At 39.6% G+C, this 22,885-nt stretch overlaps 1 long non-coding RNA gene across 1 annotated transcript; it reads left to right on the forward strand.

The window, feature by feature from the left end:
* Positions 1-20,316: 20,316 nt before the first annotated feature.
* On the forward strand, positions 20,317-21,573 carry LOC122230724. The gene is made up of 2 exons (XR_006207776.1): positions 20,317-20,457; positions 21,064-21,573. It is a non-coding gene; the product is annotated as an uncharacterized LOC122230724 (long non-coding RNA).
* The last annotated feature ends 1,312 nt before the right edge of the window (positions 21,574-22,885 follow it).

A 22,885-nucleotide genomic window follows, 5' to 3' on the forward strand; every position in this document is an offset into this window, starting at 1 on the left:
AGTTCCTGCCTTCAAGGAAATTATTGTCTAGGGGGAAGAGAAATCTACAGACCATTACAATACAGCACACTAAACTCTCCCCTTTGTCAAAAAGCTGAGAGCACTTGGAATTAGAAAAGGGTCTGCATGCAGGGGGAGCAAGGGGGCTGGTGTAAATGCTCTAATTCCATGTATCATTTTAGATCAGGGAATGCAGTAAAATATTCCACAATCACCTGGCTCTCCAGACCCTCTCCCCACTCCTGCATTCTCCCCATCCACACCCCCCATATACTCCTAACATAGGCCCCAAGACAGCTGCCCCAATTTGTTGTGTCCTACAGATAGTTCTCCAAAAATAAGCAGATAAAATCATTCTGGGAAAAATTCAATTGAGTATAGCTCCTAGCCTCCCAAACCAGTAACAGAAACTGGTAAAGCAGAAGTAAACTAGTAAAGCAAACTAGTAAAGCAGAAGTTTCATCGGAGACATTAGATTAAATAGACATGAGACACCAAAAGCAAGATACAAGACCAACAAATAAATTTTCCAATGAAATTGGCAAGTATAGTATAAATTTAAAATGCTTTTGTACTTAAATCCAAATTAAGAATATGAATGAACCAAGTGAGAATTTGGGAGGAGGATTTACAGGAAAGATTTGTACTGCAAGAGGGATCCTATAGAAACCACGTACCCCAGAGGGAGAGAGGGAAGACATTCCTCTTCAAGTCAAAAGGGAGGAGGTTCAAAAGGGCCTCTCTTCACAGTGAAGATGACCCAGTAAACTAGTATCTGCCTCCCACCTAAGAGGTTTAGTAAACAAAGGGATGGGCCAGGGAGTTACTTTGATGGTGCAGAATGAGAGTTGCTTCTGTATTGGGATTGGTCTGCCCTCCCAGAATTTATATGGGCAAAAAGTATACAAGTGTTTTCTTTGACCAGGAGTGGTCTTTAACAAAAGAGAGCACAAACCATTAGAAGGAGGGGGACAACACAAAACAAGAGGAAAAAGCAGCACTCACAGCAGGGGAAGTACCATCCTTTGTGCCTGGCAAGGGCGGTGTTGTGGGGGGCATGCTCTGGGAACCAAGAATAGCACCATTCCGAGTCAACTCTAGACAGCCACCAGGCTACCAGGGTGAAATGCCAGTGTGTGACACTACGAATCAAGAAAACCTTTCTTACATAATGTTTTCCTCTTTCCTGAGCATTCAGGGAGAGAGAGAAAATAGAGCAAAAGAGGAAAAGGAGGAATCAATAAAAACCCTGAAATAAGGATGCCAGGGGGAAATCTTCACAAGCTGGGGAAAAGGGCAAAAGAAAGACTGCTTCTCCTTTCAGTATCACACTGGAGCAGTGGTTAACACGCTTCCCCAAGAGGAATCATTATGTCACTTACTATCTCTATTGTTTAGGGCCCAGACTCTAGAAGTGAACATTAACTTAACAGATTTCTTTCCACGAGAAAATATAACCCAAAAGGTACGGTTCTAGGACAACCTGTTACGAATTTAGGAAACTTAGTTCAGTTTTCTTCACCTTAGTGAGTATATGTGTTCCAGAAACGCTCTTAAACCATTTCTATCATGCTGCTCATTTCCTCATTAATGAGTTACATAACTGTTTGTCACGTGCTCACTTCACAATTGCATGAGAGCCATGTTTTAAACTCTTAAAAAATATTTTGCTGGAGAGGGGTATCTGGGGTGGCTCCATTGTTTGGGCATCTGACTCTTGGTTTTGGCTCAGGTCATGATCTCACAGTTTGTGAGTTTGAGCCCTGTTTCAGGCTCTAAGCTGACAGTGCGGAGCCTGCTTGGGATTCTCTGTCTGCCTGTCTGTCTCTCTCTCTCAAAATAAGTAATAAATAAACAAAAAAAAATACTTTGCTAGAGACACAACCTTTCTCTGTTTCTCATTGCCAACCACAGCCTGCTGCAGAACTCCAGCCAACAAAAGAGAGAAAATTTAACTGGAATTCAGCTCCAAAGTTTTCATTGGTACATATGGCTGGTCCTTCTAATTTCCGAGCTGAAGCCATATTAACAATGCAAAGTGACTTTAAGAGTTTCAGTAACCTGAGGATGACCATAAATGTCACGTACCTGTCAAAATGTCCTTTCCAATGATAGGAATGCTGCCTTCAATATATTTTAAAGTAAAGCAGTAACAGAAAATAAAAATGTCTTTGATAAAAATCCCATGGGTTCTGTTTGTTCTGCTTACCTTAAGCTACACTACATTGTAGTGTTCTAAAACTACAGGATGATAGAGAGGTTCACATGGCCCACTAGGAGGAAATCAGAATATATATTTCTTCATTCTTCATTCTTTTCTCTAACCATGATGTCTCGTTTTTGGTTAAAAAACAGTTTTATATAGAATTTATATATATTTCTTTTAAATACACATGGCATGTTTATTTTTTATCTTTTTTTTAAGGTTTATTTATTTTTATTTTGAGAGAACAAGCGAGCACTAGCAGGGGAGGGGCAGAGAGAAGGAGAGACAGAATCCCAAGCTCCTGGTGTGGAGCTTGAACTCACAAACCGTGAGATCAAGAGTCAGATGCTTGAAGACTGAGCCACCCAGGCACCCCTTTTTTAATCTTTTTTAATGCTTATTTATTTTTGAGAGAGAGAGAGAGATCAAGCACACGCGAGCGAGTGGGGAGGGAGAGGCAGAGAGAGAGAGAGACAGAGGATCTGAAGGAGGGTCTGCGCTGACAGCAGAGAGCCCTGCACGGGGCTTGAACTCACAAACCGTGAGATCATCACCCCAGCTGAAGTCAGGTCACTTCACCGACTGAGCTTACCCAGGTGCCCCTGCAGAGAGTATATTTAAATTCAAAAGCACTATAGGTGCTAGAAAATATATTGTACTGAATCAGGTATTCATAAGAATATAAAAAGCAAGCTCCAAAAGTAATAATTTTCATCAGGACGATTTCATTTGAATTCTACTTCATCCAAATGATACCAATAATGTATTTTTCTTAGGCAATTATAAAAACAGATGGAATCTTATTATAGATTTTTGCATAGCAACAGCAAGATTTACTACAACCAAAGTTGAGATGACCTACAAAACCCGGCACAGCCTGTGGTATACAAGATTTTAACATTGTAATGCCCCAAACACAGACATTTGCATGAAATAAAATGCAGAACTATGAATAAATGAAATTGGTTAAAACACACTTTCATTAAATATAACATGTGATCATACAAAAACATTAATATACCTAATTCAATAAGAGTGGCAATGCATTGGGGCGCCTGGGTGGCTCAGTCGGTTAATCTACGGCCTTCAGCTCAGGTCATGATCTCTCAGTTCGTGAGTTTGAGCCCGACGTCCAGCTCTGTAGCTGACAGCTCAGAGCCTGGAGCTTGCTTCAGATTGTGTCTCCCCCTCTCTTGGCCCCTGCCATGCTCATGCTCTGTCTTTCAATAATGAATAAACATTAAAAAAAAATAAAGAAAAAGAGTGGCAATGCATAATAACTTCATGTTATACATGGTTTACAGCTCACATAGAGTATGATCCCTGGAATCAAGTGTGAAAGTTGGGGTCTACACAGATTCAAGATTAACACAGAGTCAAGGTCTAAAACCACTTCTTACTGGCTGTAGAATTTGGGGAGAAAAGTCACTTATGCTATTTTAGCCCCCATTTCATCATAATGCCTACTGCAAAGTGTTTTGAGCACTAAATATAACAAAAACAATTTATGTGAATTACTCTATATACTTTTAAATCCTGTGTTCGTGTTCATTTATTATTAGAGTTTCCATTTAGTGCATTATTTTCTCTTCTTGGGGAAGGAGTGCCATTATAATGAAAGGTTCTTCCTGAACCCTAATAGATTATAGGGAGAAGACATAATCTGCCATCGCTGAAAGCTCCAATACAATTAAGTGAGGCTCTGAACTTGAGAAATGAAGAAGGAAATGGAGAACCATAAATGGAGGCCCCTCTGCTGCTGTTGCTTCTGAACAGCTTCTGCTCATTTCTGCCAGCAGAGTGAGAAAGCAAAGAATACATTACTCTCAGTGCATGCAAGAGAGAGCCAAGTACAGCAGCTTTTACCCATGACGGGCAATGGTTCCCAGATAGCAGAGCTCCCAGCAAGACTCTTGGGTCTGAAGCCAGGCAGGCACCTCAGAGTTCTGGGCTGCAAAGAAAGCCCTTCTCCTCTCCTTTTTTTTTTATTTAAAGCCCTGGGTCCACTACAGACCAGCACCAGAGCAGCAGAAATTTAGGAGTTGAAGACCCATCATGCCATGACACTGATATGCTGAGGGTGACAGAGTAGCCTCCGTCATATTTAGCTCTCAGTAACTGATAGAAAACAGCTGGATAACATCTTACATTTCCAAACCACAGCACAGCATGGACAATAAATAGAGGAAGACATTAAAACTCAGGAAAGGACATTCTGATGAATACAAGTTTCCTCATATTTTAAGAAAATATCTTATTCTAGGGTGCCTGGGCAGCTCAGTTGGTTAAGTGTCCGATTTTGGCTCAGGTCATGATCTTGCCATTCCTGAGTTCCAGCCCTGCGTCGGGCTCTGTGCTAACAGCTCAGAGCCTGGAGCCTGCTTTGGATTCTGTCTCTCTCTCTCTCTCTCTTTCTGCCCCTCCCCCACTCACGCTGGCTCGCTCTCTCTCAAAAATAAACTCTAAAATTTTTTTTTAATAAAAGAAAACATCTTGTTCTTTGGGGCTACAAAGAAAATAAATGGGAAAAAATTTAAGTGATTTTGAGTCAAATTATTCTCTGGAGTAATAACTGATAAAACAACAAAAGCAAACAGATATTTAGAGTATTTATAAGCAGCAAATGGTAACTTTGGACTATTAAATAAGGCATCATGTTAAACTAGTTTCTCCTGCAGTTTAGAGAAACAGAATATCCTGAAAGGTAAACACTAAGTAATATAGCAGATGATATGCACATTGCAGATTCATAACTATTGTTTGAAACCATTCATAAATTTGCAAAACGGTAGATGTTGCCACTTTCTCAACGTGTCATGTTGTCCAAGAAGCCACCTCCATATACAACTAGCTTTTCAGCTTTGGAGAACAGCTACTCCTTATATGATTTGTGTAGTCACTCAACAATTTAAGAAAAAGTGTACACATCGTATCTAGCAGTCTCTATGTTTTGGGTATTAAACAAGGTCATGTGAAAGTGATAAATTCCAGCCTGCAGCTGCTGGGCTAATAAAGTTGCCCATGAGTCAAGTTCCATCTAAATATATGCACATGTATTTCTATTACAATTACATTTGCCCATACGACATCAATTATCTCAAGAGTTAAAGGGTATTTCTTCACACTCCTATAAAAAAAAAATTACTCAGAGTAAATTATGCTTTCACCAAATCCCCAAATGTATTCAATATGCTCCAGGATAACATTGATTTCATTTAAAAGGACAGCTTCTAGACCCTGCCTTGAATGTTCTCTGCCATCACAACTGAGAAAATAATGGTTTTTACTGTCCAATACTATTCATTAGTGTGGGATTTTTATCTCTCATGATTTTGGTGATCAATATTGAAAGGAAATGACATTTTTGACCCAACATTTGTTCACAACTGTATCCACAGACCTAAGGAAAATACAATCATTTTTCCTTAATATTTTTTCAAAATAAGGATACTACCTAGTCATGATGTCTTCTTTCTGTGTGGGTGGATATCATAATTCCGGATTAAAAATAGAGATTCCAGCAAACTATTATTTTCGTTGACCCCAGGAGAGTCCTGAAGGAAGACAACCATAATAAAAACGGCCATGGCGGGACGCCTGGGTGGCTCAGTAGGTTGAACATCCAACTTCAGCTCAGGTCATGATCTCACAGCTCGTGAGCTCGAGCCCCGCATCGGGCTGTGTGCTGACAGCTCAGAGCCTGGAGCCTGCTTCAGATTCTGTGTCTCCCTCTCTCTCTCTAGCCCCACCCACTCGCATTCTGTCTCCATCTCTCTGAAAAGTAAATAAACAATAATTTTTTTTAAATAGCCATGGAATGCAGGAATTGTGATGTCACCTTACAGTCATCTGTCATTAAAGCAACTACAAAATGTAAAGTAGGAAGAGCAATAAGCTGGATCAGAGCACAGCTCTGCCCATAAGGAACGGCCTGACCCACTCCACTGATGGACCTTGAATCTGAAAAGGTGAAGGAAGGTCATTTCAAAAGTCCTCTTAGTTTGAAAACCTTAATTTGGGTAAAGACAATCTTGACTTACACTACGACTTGCAAAAGTGGCAACAGCCACCCCCTCCAAAAATAACAACTTTTATGATTACTTTGCCCTCTCCCAGTAACTCACCTTCAAACATAGAAAGGCCACCCATACCTCTGAAAAAAATGAAAACTGTCCTTGTACAATGAACTTCTAGCATATGCATAAGGACAATTTTAAAATTATGTCAATCCTATTCAGTAATTTCACATGTGTATATAATTTATTATTTATGCATATACACACTACATATAACCTTCCCATTCTATTGCCTGCATTCATGTCTCCTAGGTACAAGCCAAGAGTCAGATGTTGAATTGAATACATGTTGATATAGTAAATAATAGATGGCTGCCAGCCATATGTTTCATGTTACAGAATATAGTATCCCGCATGGTGATCCACTACTATTTCAAAAACATTTTCTGTTCAGACATGATACAAACACCTCCTCTTGTTTACAGGACCTACAATCTGATTATGAGTTATAAACTTGGAACATTTAATGTTTAAGCTGCCTGCATTTAAATGTATAGCGCAATCTGAATAACTAAGTGCATCAACCATATTAATTTGCAGTCCTGGTAGGAACTATAAATTCAGAGGAAAGTAATCAATTCACCAAGAAAATAATGTTGATCTCTTAGCCTTATATCATATTCATCCTGGGATTATTCCACTGCCATTCATCAGAAAGAGATATATAGCAGGTGAAGCAGCAGAAACCATCAACCATTCTTAAATAGAAGCAATCTTCACACATGGTTTTCTAGAAAAAATGTACTGAACAAGTTGTAAACAGCAAGAAAACACTGAGTCACTATACTTCTCAGTTCAGGGAATGAAACAAAAGCTTTTTCTTGGTATTCACTCCCCTCCCAGTTTGTGACAAGAAAAAGGAAAGGTGGGGCAGCTGGGTGGCTCAGTCGGTGAAAGGTCCGACTCGGTATCAGCTCAGGTCATGATCTCATAGTTAGTGTGTTCGAGTCCCGCATTGGGCTCTGTGCTGACAACGTGGAGCCTGCTTGGGATTCTCTCTCTCTCTTTCTCTCTTTCCCTCGGCCCCTCACCTGCTCTCTCTCTCTCTCTCTCTCTCTCTGTCTCTCTCTGCTCTTCCCCTGCATGCTCTCTCAAAAATAAATAAACATTAAAGGAAAAGAAAAAAAGGTTAGTGGGATACCCTGTAAGCTACTAAAAGAGATCATTTCCCTTGCTCAAGAAATGGTATTAGCGACTTATCTGGTGGCCACATGACCCTCTCCTCTATTACTAAGACCATCAATGGCCTGTGGTTTTAGTTTTATCATTTTCTAACTTAGATACTGTGCTTACTACATGTGGAGTAGGTGTGTTGACAGGAGAAAGTCACGAGCATATGACAGAATCCAGTGTAACAATGCACCAGGAAGTTTTCCACAGCCTTGCCATGAGCAGTAGAAGAGGAATCAGCCTTATCCCAGCCCACTTTAGGAACGTGCCTGTGAGGACTTTTCCGAATGACAGCTTTCAAGGTGCCCTTCTACATAGCTTTTAATCTGCATCACCTTTGTCAGAAATCTGGAAATGTTATTCCTCAAAAGTACTTAAAAAGTTTGAAGGAGCTGGGTTGCTCTTCTGGAAAACCAAGACAATATTCAAAAACAAATTTAATGGTCAGTAAATAGGCCTTGCAGGAAAGTCTAAGGTACAGACTATTGACTGAAAGGGAGCAAAGACTCAGAAGTTATGAAGGCCCATTTCTGAATGCTTGACTTGTTTTAAGAAGATGAAGGTGGAAATCAGGTAACTTGATATTTATACTTAGCTTTGTTATTAAGAAGGCATCAAAGCTGTTGGACACTTCTGTAGCTGGTGTAAAATTATAGTTGCTTTACCTTGAATTTATCAGGCAAAGGCCAAATAACCTTACATAATGAAGACTCAGAATAGGATAAAAATGCACTTGATTGCATTTTTATTAACTCAACTACCCACCTCTTTTCAGTTTTCCTAATTCAGTTAATTTGTGAGGAGAGAGAGAATCTTGACATAGCATGGGTTTTGTTTTTTATCGTTGTTATTGTTGCTTTGTTTTTTGGTGTTTTTGCTTGTTTGTTTATTTTGCCATTCAGTGCTCAGTGAACTAGAAACTGGAAAGATGTGCTCATTTTTAACTTAAGGTTTATGAAAGATAGGGGAAGGCTGGACCCTACAAAACTCATGGATACCTGAAGAAATGTCATTCCTCAGCACGTATCTGAGAGGGAGACCCCTAAGAGACGTTTCCTCCAGCATAACTATCAGTAATTATCAATCCATTAATGAAAGGGCTGCCCAGAAGCAATGAAGGAATGAAATCAATCTCCTTCAGCTTAAAATTCAGGCGCTCTCTTTTTTCTCTTTTCATTGTGCCAGTTGCTTCCTGTCACTATTTACGCATAAAACTGGTATAAGGAGGGGCGCCTGGGTGGCTCAGTTGGTTGAGTGTCTGACTTCGGCTCAGGTCGTGATCTCGGGATTCATGAGTTCGAGCCCCACATCAGGTTCTGTGCTGACAGCTCAGAGCCTGGAGCCTGCTTTGGATTCTGTGACTCCCTCTCTCTCTGCTCCTCCCCCACTCATACTCTGTCTCTCAAAGATAAATAAATGTTAAAAAAAATTTTTTTAATTAAAAAAAAAACTGGACAAGGATTAGACTAGAGGTTAGAATTTAGTGTTTCAGTCCAGGTTCAGGATAGCATTCAGGAACTTGCTTTAGACCATGTTGATTCCAGTACCTACAAGAGTAGGTTCCTAGAGGACATTAGTCCAGCATTCTCAAAATTTAATTCATGATCTACCCAAAACACAGATCTTCTTTCCAACTTTTCATGAGAGTTTCACCATTACATTGTCTTCCAACCCAGAAACACTAGAATTTTCCTGTCTCCCTATAGAACTTATGTATCCTTAAGTCCTGTCGGTAATTTGCCTAAATGCCTCTTAGTCACATTTCCACCCCAGTCTTCCTGACCTCATTCCCAGGGCAACCAACTATAGACTCTCACTATCACATCATGCATGGAATCCAAAACTGTTAAATAAGCTTTTCTTTTCTTACCCGATTTATTCCACACATGACCAATGGATAAAAGGCATTTATATCACTGTTTTGCTCTTGAATGTATACTACATCCTTGCTGTTTTTAAGTCAAAGTTAAATCTCACCTGGTTTTGAAGGCCCTTTATTCTGTGCATCTCCCCTACCAAAGCTACAAGTGCTCTCACACGTCCTTATTGCTGCAAAGCCATCGTTGGCTCAGGGAGAGGACTCTCATCACAGCACAACCACATCCGTGTTGACATCTGTGTTCCACTCTTGCCACACTCCACCCTGGAAGGCTCAGTTTTCTCTACTCTGCCGCGCGACACCCAATTCCTCTTTCTAGCCTCAACTTAAGTCACCTTGCATCCACCGTATCTCAGTAGACTATCTTAACCTCTTATAGCCTTTTTACTAGGATCTTACTGCAGCTTACAACTTATACCTCCCCACTGAACACTTTTTAAGCTGTGGCCTTACTCCATTGTTGCCTATATATTGACATCCCACAGCAGCTAGTTCAATACGTAAAAGCTGTTCAATACATGCTTAAATCATCAATCTATTAGTACCAGAAGTGCTCTAGTATACTCTAATACAGAGGCACGAGGTACAGAGAGCAATGGAGATTGAGTGTTGACAAAAATGAAGCTATTTGGGGCAACAAAGAACACTGCCATTTTTCCAATTATACTTTGAGTACCTAGAAGGTGCAGGAAAGCACTGTGTGAAAGGACATCTCTAAATAGTGTAGCTTATTTAAACCTATCCACCACCTTGCTAGTTAACTGACTGCATTCATTTGACAGCAAAGAAACTGGTTTTAGGAGAGGCTCTCTGACTTGCCCAAGACTCTCCACCTGGCAGAACCAAGATGTGTCTCCAGGTTTGTCTCACCCTAAATCTAGTGTTATTTTCCCTGCCTCGTAAAATAGACATAAAAAAAGAGTGGACTTTTAAAATGGAGAATATATATAAGTTACGGCATGAAATACTAGCCTCTGCTATCCTTTTTCCTCTCTGAAAGGCAACTAGCCATGATCTTTCCCAGGCACAGACTTTCACCCTGTCACCTCCGACTCCATGATTTATGCCTGAACAAAAGAGAGCATGCTGCTGGCCCGTGAAGTGCCCTCCGGGAGAGCAGCAGCAGTGCTTGGAGAAGCACTGAAAATGCTTATCTATATATTAAGATGGTATCTCTGGTATTTCTGTTTTTTTTTTAATTTTTTTAATGTTCGTGTTATTTTTGAGAGAGAGACAGACACAGCATGAGCAGGGGAGGGGCAGAGAGAAAGAGAGAGAGACAGAGAGACAGAGAGAGAGAGAGAGAAAGAATCCAAAGCAGGCTCCAGGTTCTGAGCTGTCGGCACAGAGCCCGATGCGGGGCTCGAACCCACGAACTGTAAGATTATGACCCGAACCGAAGTCAGATGCTTAACTGACTGAGCCACCCAGGCGTCCCTCTGGTATTTCTAATTCAATACCCCTTCCACAAAGATATACATGGGGAAGACGGTTTTCTCTTTGAGAATTCCTTATAATTTTTAACAGAAGTCCAAATGTGAATGAAGAAAAGCCCATTTCTAACATTCTATGCCATCTACCTTGTACTCAGAGGGGCAGGGGAGGGAGCACTTACAGAGATGTTAAATGGAAGACTGGGAGGATCAGGACAAGAGATTATCTGTCGCCCTTTAAGCCCAGGCTGAGGCTTCTGGAAATTGTCTGATAGGCAACCAGGAGGCACTGAATTTATTGTACAGGAGGGTGAGACTACCTAAGGGGATGCCACAAAACCCTCCAAGTAGCCATAAATAAAAATAAGTAATATGTCCTTATTGCAAACTCATACTACAGTTGAATAGCAAATTGGATCAAAATGTTTAATTTAAAAAGCATCAGATTTAATACTACCTAGTTGACCCTGGGTAAGATACTTAAGATGCCAGTTTCTTTATCTTAAGCACACACAAGAAATGATAAAGCCTGTCTCCCATTCCCTAGGGGTATTGTGGAAAAAGTAAAATAAGGTATGTGAAAATAAACATAAAACAAATTTATAAGCAGGGAGGCACTACAGAAAGGCAAGTATTTTCTACATTTTTATAATGAGTGAAATGGAAAGGCATAGAATCAAACAAGTAAAATAAAATCTCAAATATTTAGGAGGATCTAGATTCACTCTCTTTGACGTTCAAGGATATTCAGAGGTTTATTACTTGTCATGATTAGGAGCATCTTCTTTCCATCCAGCCAGATTCCTTAATTCCACAGTTTTCATCCACTTTCTACCGATCTCGCTTCTATTAAGTCGCAAATGCTTATCATCTTCTATATAATCAGCTCTCCCATTCTTGAATAATTTTTTAGGACTTTGTGCCTTGTAGCCTAAGTCTCATTTCTTTAGCCTTTTCTCCTAATACATATTCTACTGCCTTTATAATTTGCCTGATCCAGAATCAGGAAGGAAAAATTTCTGGTTCCCTGACCCTTATTAAACTGTGGTGATCTCTCTAAAGTATGTGTATTTTGATTAAATGAAGACGAATCTTATGCTGCTTGTTCTGATTAACAATAATGAACAGAATCAATATATTCCACTGAGATTTTATATAACCGGCAAACATTTTAATATTCCATGTGGGCTCTTTAAGGGCTGCGGTGATGGAAGGAGGGAGGCCGGCACCCTGACAGGACACGGAGCCCCCAGTTGGAAACAGCAGTGTTTTCTGCTGAAGTTGCACACGCTGTCAGAGCAACAGCCTCCGTCACAGGATGCGGCACGGAATCTGTAACGAGCTTCATCTACTTTTCGACCAAATTTTTAATTTGCTTGTGCCTGAGGGATAATGTGGCTGCTCCTTTTTTAGGTTTGGCTCTCTGTTACTCTGCTCTTCTGACTCTGAATTCTGCCTTTGGCTTTAAAATTTAAATTATTTTCCCACAGATGTGTCCATGATTTTGTCCTAAATTTCTGTCTTCTGTGTGTGCCACATTGCTCTCCATTTTTAGTATCAGTAACTGCTCTGAAGTTTAAAATAGGAGTGTCATTAATCCCTGTCCAGAGTCAGGGAGTCTGAGCTCAATCAACTGATCTTTCCCCAAATACAGGATGGGACCACTCCCTATAAGAAGCCAGGACTCTATTTTTCTTAGATATATCGGTGTCCTGGGATCTGCTGAGTGATAAGCAGAGAAGGACTAGGCCTAATTTTTTTTTAACCTTTATTCATTTTTGAGAGACAGAGAGAGAGAGACGGGGGGGGGGGGGGGCACGGCAGCAGAGACAGAGGGAGACACAGAATCTGAAGCAGGCTCCAGGCTCTGAGCTGTCAGCACAGAGCCCAACGCAGAGCTCAAACCAATGAACTGTGAGATCATAACCTGAGCTGAAGTCAGATGCTTAACTGGCTGAGCCACCCAGGCGCCCTTGGGCTGAGCCTATTCTTAAAGGCATGTGTGGAGTATGTTTATTAAAGTAGCCCAGATTCTTCCCCTGGCCTAGTCTAGCACTTGACTTTGCAGCTCTTCCCACCAGGTGGCATCTATTTCCCCACCCACTCAATCTAGTTGGCCTTCTGAGTTACTTTGGACAACAGAATGGGGCAGAACTGACAATGGGACAATAGGAATTTGGGACTCAAGAGGCCTTGTACACTTCCACTGTCTTTGATGCCTTCCACCACCATAACAACAAACACCTGCTAGCCTGCTAGAAGGTGAGAAAACACAAAGATAGATTCATCCCGGCTGAGGGCATTCGAGACCAGCCATCCTTCAGCTAACCTACCAACACACTTCAAGTGCAGGAGGGAGCCCAGCAGAACATCCAAGCCCAGCCAACCCATATGCTTATGAGAAATCATAAATGGCAATTGTTTTTAAATCACCAAGTTTTGGAGTGATTTGTTACACAGCATTATTGCAGCAATAGCTAACTAATATAGCATGGATGGGCATCCTTCCTGCTGAGAAACAAGTGAGTTACTAGATGATGACAAAGTATTAGTCCTTAATGAACAATGAGAGGGAAAAGATTGGCATGGCTTTGGAGCTCAGACTATGGAAGGTGTTTATTTGTGAGGGCCAGGAAATCCAAGAGTTATGTCTCAGTCCCGTTAAGCTACAGGGGACTTGAAGAATGCCACTCAGGACTTTACTTCCTAGAGCTAATCCAACTATCTTCTGGGCCCCTTCCATATCTTAGAATCTCTCTCAAAAACAGCTGCCAGGATCCCAAGGCTCTCATAGCTAATCCCTCCTTCCTGTGAGTTCTCTTTAGAAAATTATTTTTCTTTTCCTGAGAAAACAGTTCTTTCTTTTACCTTCTCAGGTCTATTCTTTTCTAGGTCTTTCACAGTAGAAATCAATGGCCCAATAATCCCAGATCCCAAATCACTGAGAACTCAAAAGGGCAGGAATGTTTAATCTTCAGATGTCGGGGCTCTATCTAGTGCAACAAAAAAAAGAATGGAAAAAGAAAAAAGACTTTATATTAATGATTTAATGTTCATATCCTGCCATTTGGTATTAAAAGTTGATTCCCAGAGAATACATTAGATAACCCTAAGATAATGTCACCAAAGCCAGCTTTCTTAATTTTGCTTAGTGCACACATGCAAAATTAGTATGGTTTATCCCATTCCTTCTGGGTAAAGCAAAACCACACGAAAAACACTGAATTTTCACTGTGACTCTATGATACCTAGATTATACTCCTATTGTACTCTTCCTATATCACAATTATAAACTTCAGCTTATTTATTCCTTTCAAGTCTGTAAACAGGTCATTTTTGATTCATTTTGGATCTCTTTGGTGTTCAGCCTAGTACCTAGAGTACATAGGTACTTTATATTTTCTAACTGTCCTCTTCCATTCTTGACTTGCATGACACTGTGCCTTATTTTCTTCATAACTTTTCATAACTTGATTTCTGTACTTTTCCTGAGTACTTTCTATTAGACTTAACTTCTCTATTTGATCATCCCTACTAATTCATTAACAGAGTTAGGCTGAAAGCATTTTGTATAACATCTTTTTTAAAAAAGTTTACTTATTTATTTTGAGAGAGAGAGAGAGAGAGAGAGAGAGAGAGAAAGGGAGGGCAAGAGCCCACAAGCAGGGGAAGGGCAGAGAGAGAGGGAGAGAGAAAATCCCAAGCAGGCTCCATGCTGTCAGTGCAGAGCCCAATGAGGGCTCGATCTCACAAACCATAACATCAAGAGTCAGATAGATGCTTAAGTGACTGAGCCACCTAGGTGCCTTGATTTGTATAACACCTTACATACCTACTGGGTCCAAGAAATACCAGTTTGGGGCTATATTAATATTGCTTTTCAAAAACACTGATCAAATGGTTTTGTTCTAAGACTTTATCGATCCTTTAGTTAGATTCACACTGTGAAGCTTCAAAAGGAGATCACAGTATGTACAATTTCCCAAATGTGTCAATAAGAGAACTTCTGTTATGGAATAACTCATAAACTTGTCTTCTTCAGAATGCATTGTGAGTTGCACTGCTCTGGACTCTTATTTTATCAGTTGTTCTAAAGTGAGATTCAAGACTGACACAACAATGACTTCTTTTCCACAAATGCAATACTGGACGATAAGGTCTCTAGTTTCAAACATTGGGGAATGAGTAGAACTAGAAAAGATAGCTCAGACAGCTGAAAAATTACAGTTTTTAAGCAATTCTTTATTCATATTGAAGGCTTTTCGTTAACTTTTTAACATCTCATTTAAAAATGGGCGCCTGGGTGGTTCAGTCGTTTAAGCATCTGATTCTTTGTTTCAGCTCAGATCATTATTTCATGGTTCATGACTTTGAGTTCCATATCGGGCTCTGCACTGGCAGTGTGGAGCCTGCTTGAGATTCTCTCTCCTCTCTCTTTGCCCCTCCCTCTCTCTCTCTCTCAAAAATAAATAAATAAATAAATAAATAAATAAATAAATAAATAAATAAATATCAGTGACTATAGAAGAAGGCTGATCATTGAATTACTAGAAAACTTTCAAAACCTTTTGCAGAAATGGAGGTACGCTGCATACTTCCCGTTTATAATGATTAGTTCTTGGTATTCTTTCTCCCTTTATTCTTCCTTCAATAACATGAGGCTTTGTATTTTAAACTGACTCAATTAATGAATGGCAGTAATTTTATACTAACATTACAAATAAAGCAAAGACCTATATTCACCTATACTTGCTGACTTGGCTATCTAAATATGAGAATTTGGTCTCTGAGATATTTCATATCTGTGATGGCAAGAGTTATGGGCTGAATTGTATACCCCAAACAAAATTCATATGTTGATGTCCTAACCTCAGCACACCCCAGAATGTGACCAGATTTGGAAATAAGACCTTTAAAAATATAATTAAGGTTAAATGATATCATAAGGTGAGCCCTAATCAAATATATATGCCAGAGATGGGCACACACAGAGAAAAGACCGTGTGAGGATACAGCGAGAGGGTGGCCAACTACAAGAAACACCTCAGACGAAACCAAACCTGCTGACACTTTGATCTTGGACTTCCAGCCTCCAGAGCTGTGAGAACATAAATGGCTGTTGTTTAAGCTACCCAGGCTGTGGTATTTTTTTTTTTAATTTTTTTTTTTAACGTTTTTTAATTTTATTTTTGAGACAGAGAGAGACAGAGCATGAACGGGGGAGGGTCAGAGAGAGAGGGAGACACAGAATCTGAAACAGGCTCCAGGCTCTGAGCTGTCAGCACAGAGCCCGACGCGGGGCTCGAACTCACGGACCGCGAGATCATGACCTGAGCCGAAGTCGGACGCCTAACCGACCGAGCCACCCAGGCGCCCCCAGGCTGTGGTATTTTGTTACTGCAATCCTAGCAGCAAGTAACCGACCAATTGCCCAAACATCCAGGTAATCACTGGATTTTTTGCCTTTTACTCAGATACGGATAAGAATTTAGCACCTCAATGAGACTGCAGGTTTTAAACTAGACTATTACCAGCTGTATGATGCTGAACAAGCTATTTAAAATCTCCAAGTCTCAGGGTGCCTGGGTGGCTCGGTCAGTTAAGCATCCGAAGTCTCACAGTTCATGAGTTCGAGCCTTGTGTCAGGCTCTGTGCTGACAGCTCGGAGCCTGGAGCCTGCTTCGGATTCTGTCTCCCTCTCTCTCTGCCCCTCCTCTGCTCATGCTCTGTCTCTGTCTCTCTCTCTCTCAAAAATAAATAAACATTAAAAAAATTTCCAAGTCTCATCAGTAAGAGGGCACTGATAAGAATACTACTTCTTAGTGTTGTTGTAAAGATTAAATGAGCTAATAAATGCTTCAAAGTGTTAATTAAGCACTGTTCCCAGAAGCAGAGAACAAGACTCAATACATGTTACCTATCATCATTATTGTTGTTCTTGTGTTAGTATGACTTAATAAAACCAGAAAAGTCAATTCCTCTATGCAGATTCCTATCTTTGTAGGACTTTAAAAACACAAAGGGACAGAAAGTCCCAGCCTTAGACTGTACCTTCTGTTATGAAACTGGAAGGGCATTTATTCGAATCAATTTATAGGATTTTGGAACTCCTCTGAGCAGCGGTGGGCGTTGAGGGGCTGGTAACATTTTCCAAGCCTTTTATTAAAGTTGGTGTATGAATTTTGCAGTCATACACCAATAAACAGAGTTAACAACTGCTTGTACACTTCTATGATCAAATAGCCCGGTAACATCTTAAATAGAGGCTCAGAGTGCTCTACTAAAAATCTGTGACACCTTCCTTCAGAAGAGAGCTTTGCAATAGCTCACCTACACATTTCCTGTTTTGTCATCTGCTTGTCACTCTCACAGTGAAAGCAGAAGGGGCAATATAGCTAAACAATGGTCAGAACCTGAAATGTTAGAATTCTGAGAGCAAACAGGAGGCCACAGGAATACGAAATGAGAAACGGAGAAAGGAAGAATCTACTCTTAACCAAAGCTTTTCCCAGGCATCCTGAAATTCAGAGCAGGACCTGTTCAGTGCTAGGGGAATTGGGTTTCAAATCAATGCCCTAATTTTCTTTCTTTTTTTTAAATTTTTTTTTAATGTTTATTTATTTTTGAGACAGAGAGAGACAGAGCATGAACAGGGGAGGGGCAGAGAGAGAGGGAGACACAGAATCCGAAACAGGCTCCAGGCTCCGAGCTGTCAGCACAGAGCCCGACACGGGGCTCGAACTCACGGACCGTGAGATCATGACCTGAGCCGAAGTCGGACACTTAACCGACCAAGCCACCCAGGCGCCCCACAATGCCCTAATTTTCCTAAATGAAAGACAGCAGAAAAACTAGAGCACATAAATATAGAGGTAAACCTACCCAGCATCTCACGGACTTGAATAAGAGCACTTTCTGAATTTATTTTGGAGACAATGATTTGCTCAGCTTTCTCCAATGGCTTAAGATCCTCTGCCTGCAATTCTGTGTACCACCATACACGCCCTGCTCTGCTGTATTGTGAATCCCTAATTCGGGATCTGGATTCAATCTGGGTTGAAATAAGCAACCATCACTTACTAGCTGTATGGCATTGGGCAAGGCTTTTAACCTCTCAGCATTCAGTGTACTCACCCATCTTGAAATGGGCCTATGTCTTGTACTGTTACAACAGTTATCTCATATTGCCTCATTTGTGCTAAGTATTGAGCACAGTGACTAAATGAAAAGTGCTTGATAAACATTAGGGATTATTATTATTGTCCAGAAATCTTCACACTCAAATCCCTATCTTCGATCCTATGACTTCATTTGTATACATCTTCTATGCACAGACTCCTTTTCCTGAACATGTCTTTGACTCTCTCTACCCCTTGGATTTCAGTATATGGTCTGATATTAGGAGGAAAATTCATATTGACATGTGATCATTGTGACTATTAGCACTAATTATCTGACGTGCTTAAAGAATAAAGTATTTTAGTTAATTAGGTAGTTAACCTAGAGGAAACACATGTGCTAACTATATCTGAATGATTAGAATTTAAGAAAACCAGGGGTGCCTGGGTGGCTCAGTTGGTGAAACATCTGACTTCAGCTCAGGTCATGATCTCCCTGTTTGTGAGTTCAAGCCCCGTGTTGGGCTCTGTGCTGACAGCTCGGAGCCTGGAGCCTGCTTGGGATTCTGTGTCTCCCTTTCTGTCTGCCTCTCCCCTGCTCGCACTCTGTCTCTCTCTCATAAAAACAGAACATTTAAAAATTACAAAAAAGAGTTTAGTAAAACAATGAACCCACTAATTCCTGAATCCTGATTTGAGGATTTAGAAGATACTTCAGTATTTTAAAGTATTTGGGAGAGCATAATAGAAAAGAAAATCAATGAATAATATGAAAATGAAATGGAGAGTTCTGAGATTTAGGATCACTTGCAACTAAGGTCATTTGGATTTTTAAAAAATTATTCTCATATCATCCTTCATTGTATCTGTTTTCCTGAATAAAATACTTCTTTCCCTCCATTGGTACACCTAATATAGAGGTAAAACATCTGCAATCAGCTTTTGTGTCCTGCTGACATATTTTTAATTCTCCTACTAATGAATGTAGAATGGTACAAGCTACCTTGTCGGAAACCACAGGGACTGGCAGCAGTTAGTTATTTCTGAAGATTACCATTAATTTTCAAGAAACTCGTGACAAACATGTAGAAAGAGTAGCATTTTGCAAATAATGTATTGTCCTCTTTAATATAGAAATGACCTCTATATTCTCACGGGTCCCAGTTCTTCAAATAGGCTTCTCTCTATTCTTGAGAGCTGAGCATTTTATCAAATTCATCAAGAAGTCAGTTTAATCTATGTTTGAACTGACCCCACATTTTTATCAGCCAGCTTGTTTTTACTTTTATATATCTGGATGATCAAATTTTTCCCTTTTTCCTTAGAGAAGGACTGATGATGCTTCACAGTTCTGTGCATTTGCAAGGAATTACTTTTACATAACACCTGTAGTTCTGAACACTCCATAAAAAGATTCACTGTGGTCTAAGAATTTAAAAAGTCATAACTGGTTACCTCAGATTATAAAATTTCATAATATGCTTCAGTTTTTCAAATAGCTTGAAGGGTGCCATTAGATTCAATATATAAAACCTTTCATACAATTAAAATGGATTCTGGTGTTATTGTGTTGGCCTCAGTGCCTGCCATTAACTGTCTGAATTTTTGCCTCATACCAATAATGCACAAACTACTTTAAGATGACTTAATGGATTTCAATGATTTCTGAATCCTGACTTCATTTGTTTTTATTACACAAAAATACTTCCCTCTTGCCATACTACCTTTATTTATTTTTTTTCTGAAGTCACACTTTTGTGAATATTCTAATCAACCTTAAAATTCTTGGAAGTTACTCTCTCAGGTTAACAGCTTCAGAGGCAAGGGTACTTCACCAAACCATTAAAGTGTAAAATAGCCAGTAGGAGCAGTTAACAAAAGAACAAAAGTAGCAACCTCAGAGACCCGTGGGAAGCCAGGAGACAATATTCGGGAATACAGATACCAGGCAGTCACTTTTGCTCCCAAAGTCAGGTGAGTAGAGGTTTTACCCTGACCTGGAGAGAATACCCGCATACCAGTCTAATGCCCCTGAAAATTCTCCTGCAGATCCTTCAGAATATTGAGAATTTGTGGTAACATTTTAATAAAGGAAAAATTCCATCAATCCAGCAATGTCTCTAGCCAGTAAGATGAGTCACTCTGAATTGCATGAAAGTAATTTAGGAAAGCCTTGCTGGTATCTCAGTAACAGAAATAAAATCATTTTTCGTTTTGGGGCTGGTGGGGAAGGGGTTCCAATCTCTACAAGCAGACTAATTTCATCAGGAAAGTGGAGGGACTGAAAATATTCTGGAAAAAAAAAAATCAACAAAAAGACCCTCTGATTCAGAATCTGAGGCTGTCTTTTTGTGACAGGTTGTGAGGTGTGGGGGAGGGGAGTAGTGGCAAAGAGGGGTTGCCTAGGATACAGAATACACAATGCAAAGAAAAGTAAGACTGCCTTCTATAAAGCAATTGAGAAAGAAAAAAGAGACTCAATATTTTCGCATAACAACCCTTAAAATGCTAAGCAATACTGGCATTAAAACTGGCAGTACAATTCAAGATTGTCCTGGAGACAGAGGACATTAAGGTACTCAAACTTTCTTCTCCCAATAAGAGCATCAGGAACACTGTCTGGAACCAGGCGGGTGAGGGACACAAGACAGAACAGAATTAATGCTAAAGGAGGAAAGGAGAGGAGATCAATGCCCTGATAAGGCAGGAGAGTGGTATGAATAGCATGAAAGTGACCTGACCCCTGATCCATCCCTGGTATACTTTGCATGCACAAAAATTACTGAGATTAGCCACTCCTTTCTGACTTTTCAGTGTATTTGTTGGCTAAAAATAATACAGTCTTTTTAGATTATAAACATACCCTGAGTCCTGAGGGTATGGTAAGGACATTACTTTTAGAAACATGGTAAAACGGCCCCCCAATTCACCATGAAAATCTCAACACTTCAGAGTTTAGAATGCTGAACTTGCCTTGCTCTCCCTGGTACCATTTCCCTGATCCTTCAGATCTCATCTCCATTATCTGACCTATTCTTAACCTTTCCTCTTATTCAGAGTTACATACTAACACCAGTTATATAACCCTACACACACATGTTGACTGGGTGTGTTTTTTGTGCTTCATATGAGATGGGTGCGAGGTCCAAAAGGGCTTATTCATACATTATTCATGCAACAGGAAATTGGTGCTGACCACCATCTGGGAGCTCAGGTGGAGCTGAAAGGCACAGCCCCTGGTACTCCTCCATGTGGACCTATCTACCTGGCTACTCGGGCTTCGTCAGAGCATGGCCACTGGATTCCAAACAGGAGGAAATAGGAAGCCCCCGGTCCACTTATGGCTTGGACCCAGAAGACCTAGAATGCCACGTATGCCACATTTTATTTATCAGAGCAGTCAGATGGCCAGTGCAGAATTACAGGAAGAAGAATTACACTCTACTTTTGGATGGAGGGTGGCATGTATGTATGGAGACCGAAGGAACTGATGTCAGCCATCACTGGAGACCATCACACAGACTTAATTTCATTCCATTTCTGACCAGGTTAAGCAAAACACGCTTTCAGAGTCTCTCTACACTGTAATAGTTCTGTAAATTCCAAATCAACACAACAAACCTACTCTTAGTGTAATGTGTTTTATCTAAGATTTTTCTTCATTTAGTCATTAAAACTAAAAAGCATTGTACATTTTCATTGGCTTAACTGTATTATTTTGAAGCAAATAAAGCATTTAAAACACTACTAAGTAAAAAGTTAGTTACTATCCTTTTTCTAGTGTTATGATATCCACCAATGATTTGCTGAGCAGAAATAATTTTCAAGGAATTATGCTGAAAGTAAATGAAACTTTAAAGGCAACAGATGCCTGAAAAGCTGACTTGAAAAGAGAAACGCATAGTATGATAGCAACCAAATAATTATGAAGAATAACAGCTAAATATTTAACATTTTAGTCACGCTTTGAGAAAGACAAAATCTCTTTGAACATAATGCAGTGTAAAAAGAAAAAAAAAAGATGAGAAAGAAGAAAAATACCAAGTAAAGGGCTAGCAGGAAAAAAGTGAGACCAAAATTGGTAAAATATAGCATTTCAGAGAGAATCTTAGTCAAAAAATAATTGAAAAATGTTTATTTATTAGAAGATCACTGCTTTATTTACCCAAAATGAAATATGGATATGTCAACCCCCAGTTCTGTTAAATTAAATATACCCAGAAAACCTCTTAAGAAATTAAAAAGATTCTGAACTATTTGTCTTATTTATTAGTATTACAGTCTGACACCACACATCTCCAACTGGAAGAAAACTAAAAACCCACATACCAAGGTGCCAGACTGAGAAACACACGGCACTTTCCAATAACCAAAGTCTGGCTATTTGTAGGTGGTGAAAATCTATTTAGGGACCTCCTTATAGCTTGATGAGAAAAACATCATATGTTTACTTTTAGGAGTTTCAGTAAGAAGAAATTTTAGATTTATTTACAGCAAAGAGGGAAAGGTATTACCTGTATTCATGAAATGTAGGTATCTTATGGAGACTGGAGGGAATTCTTTTAATACATTTCTTTAGAAAAGGTTGGCAGCTCAGAGAGAAAACTTTGTAGAGTTTTTAAATATTTAATGTCCCATTGCTGCTTTGCAGCCTGAGAAAAACTTGGGGTTCTTTATTGGCAAATATTTCAGAGCTTATCTCAACTTGTATGAAATTTTAAAAAAGTGTTTAATATTTCTAAACTGTAAAGCTAGATGAAAAAAAAAAAACAACAGCTTTGGGCAACAAGGTAATTCTTTGCAAAATTAAAAAACTGAATATTAAATTTCAAAATCATAGCTTTTTCACAGATAAAAATGTTCTTGTTATTGGGGATTTAATTCATTATGTTTTCATTAATATTTGTTAGTTGTCTATTGTACATGAATTATTTGAATTAAAGAATTTGAATGACTCAAATAATTATGTGGCCTCTATTCTTAACAGTGAATAATTTAGTAGG

The sequence above is a fragment of the Panthera tigris genome, chromosome C2 (assembly GCF_018350195.1).
Source record: "Panthera tigris isolate Pti1 chromosome C2, P.tigris_Pti1_mat1.1, whole genome shotgun sequence".
NCBI lineage: Eukaryota > Metazoa > Chordata > Mammalia > Carnivora > Felidae > Panthera > Panthera tigris.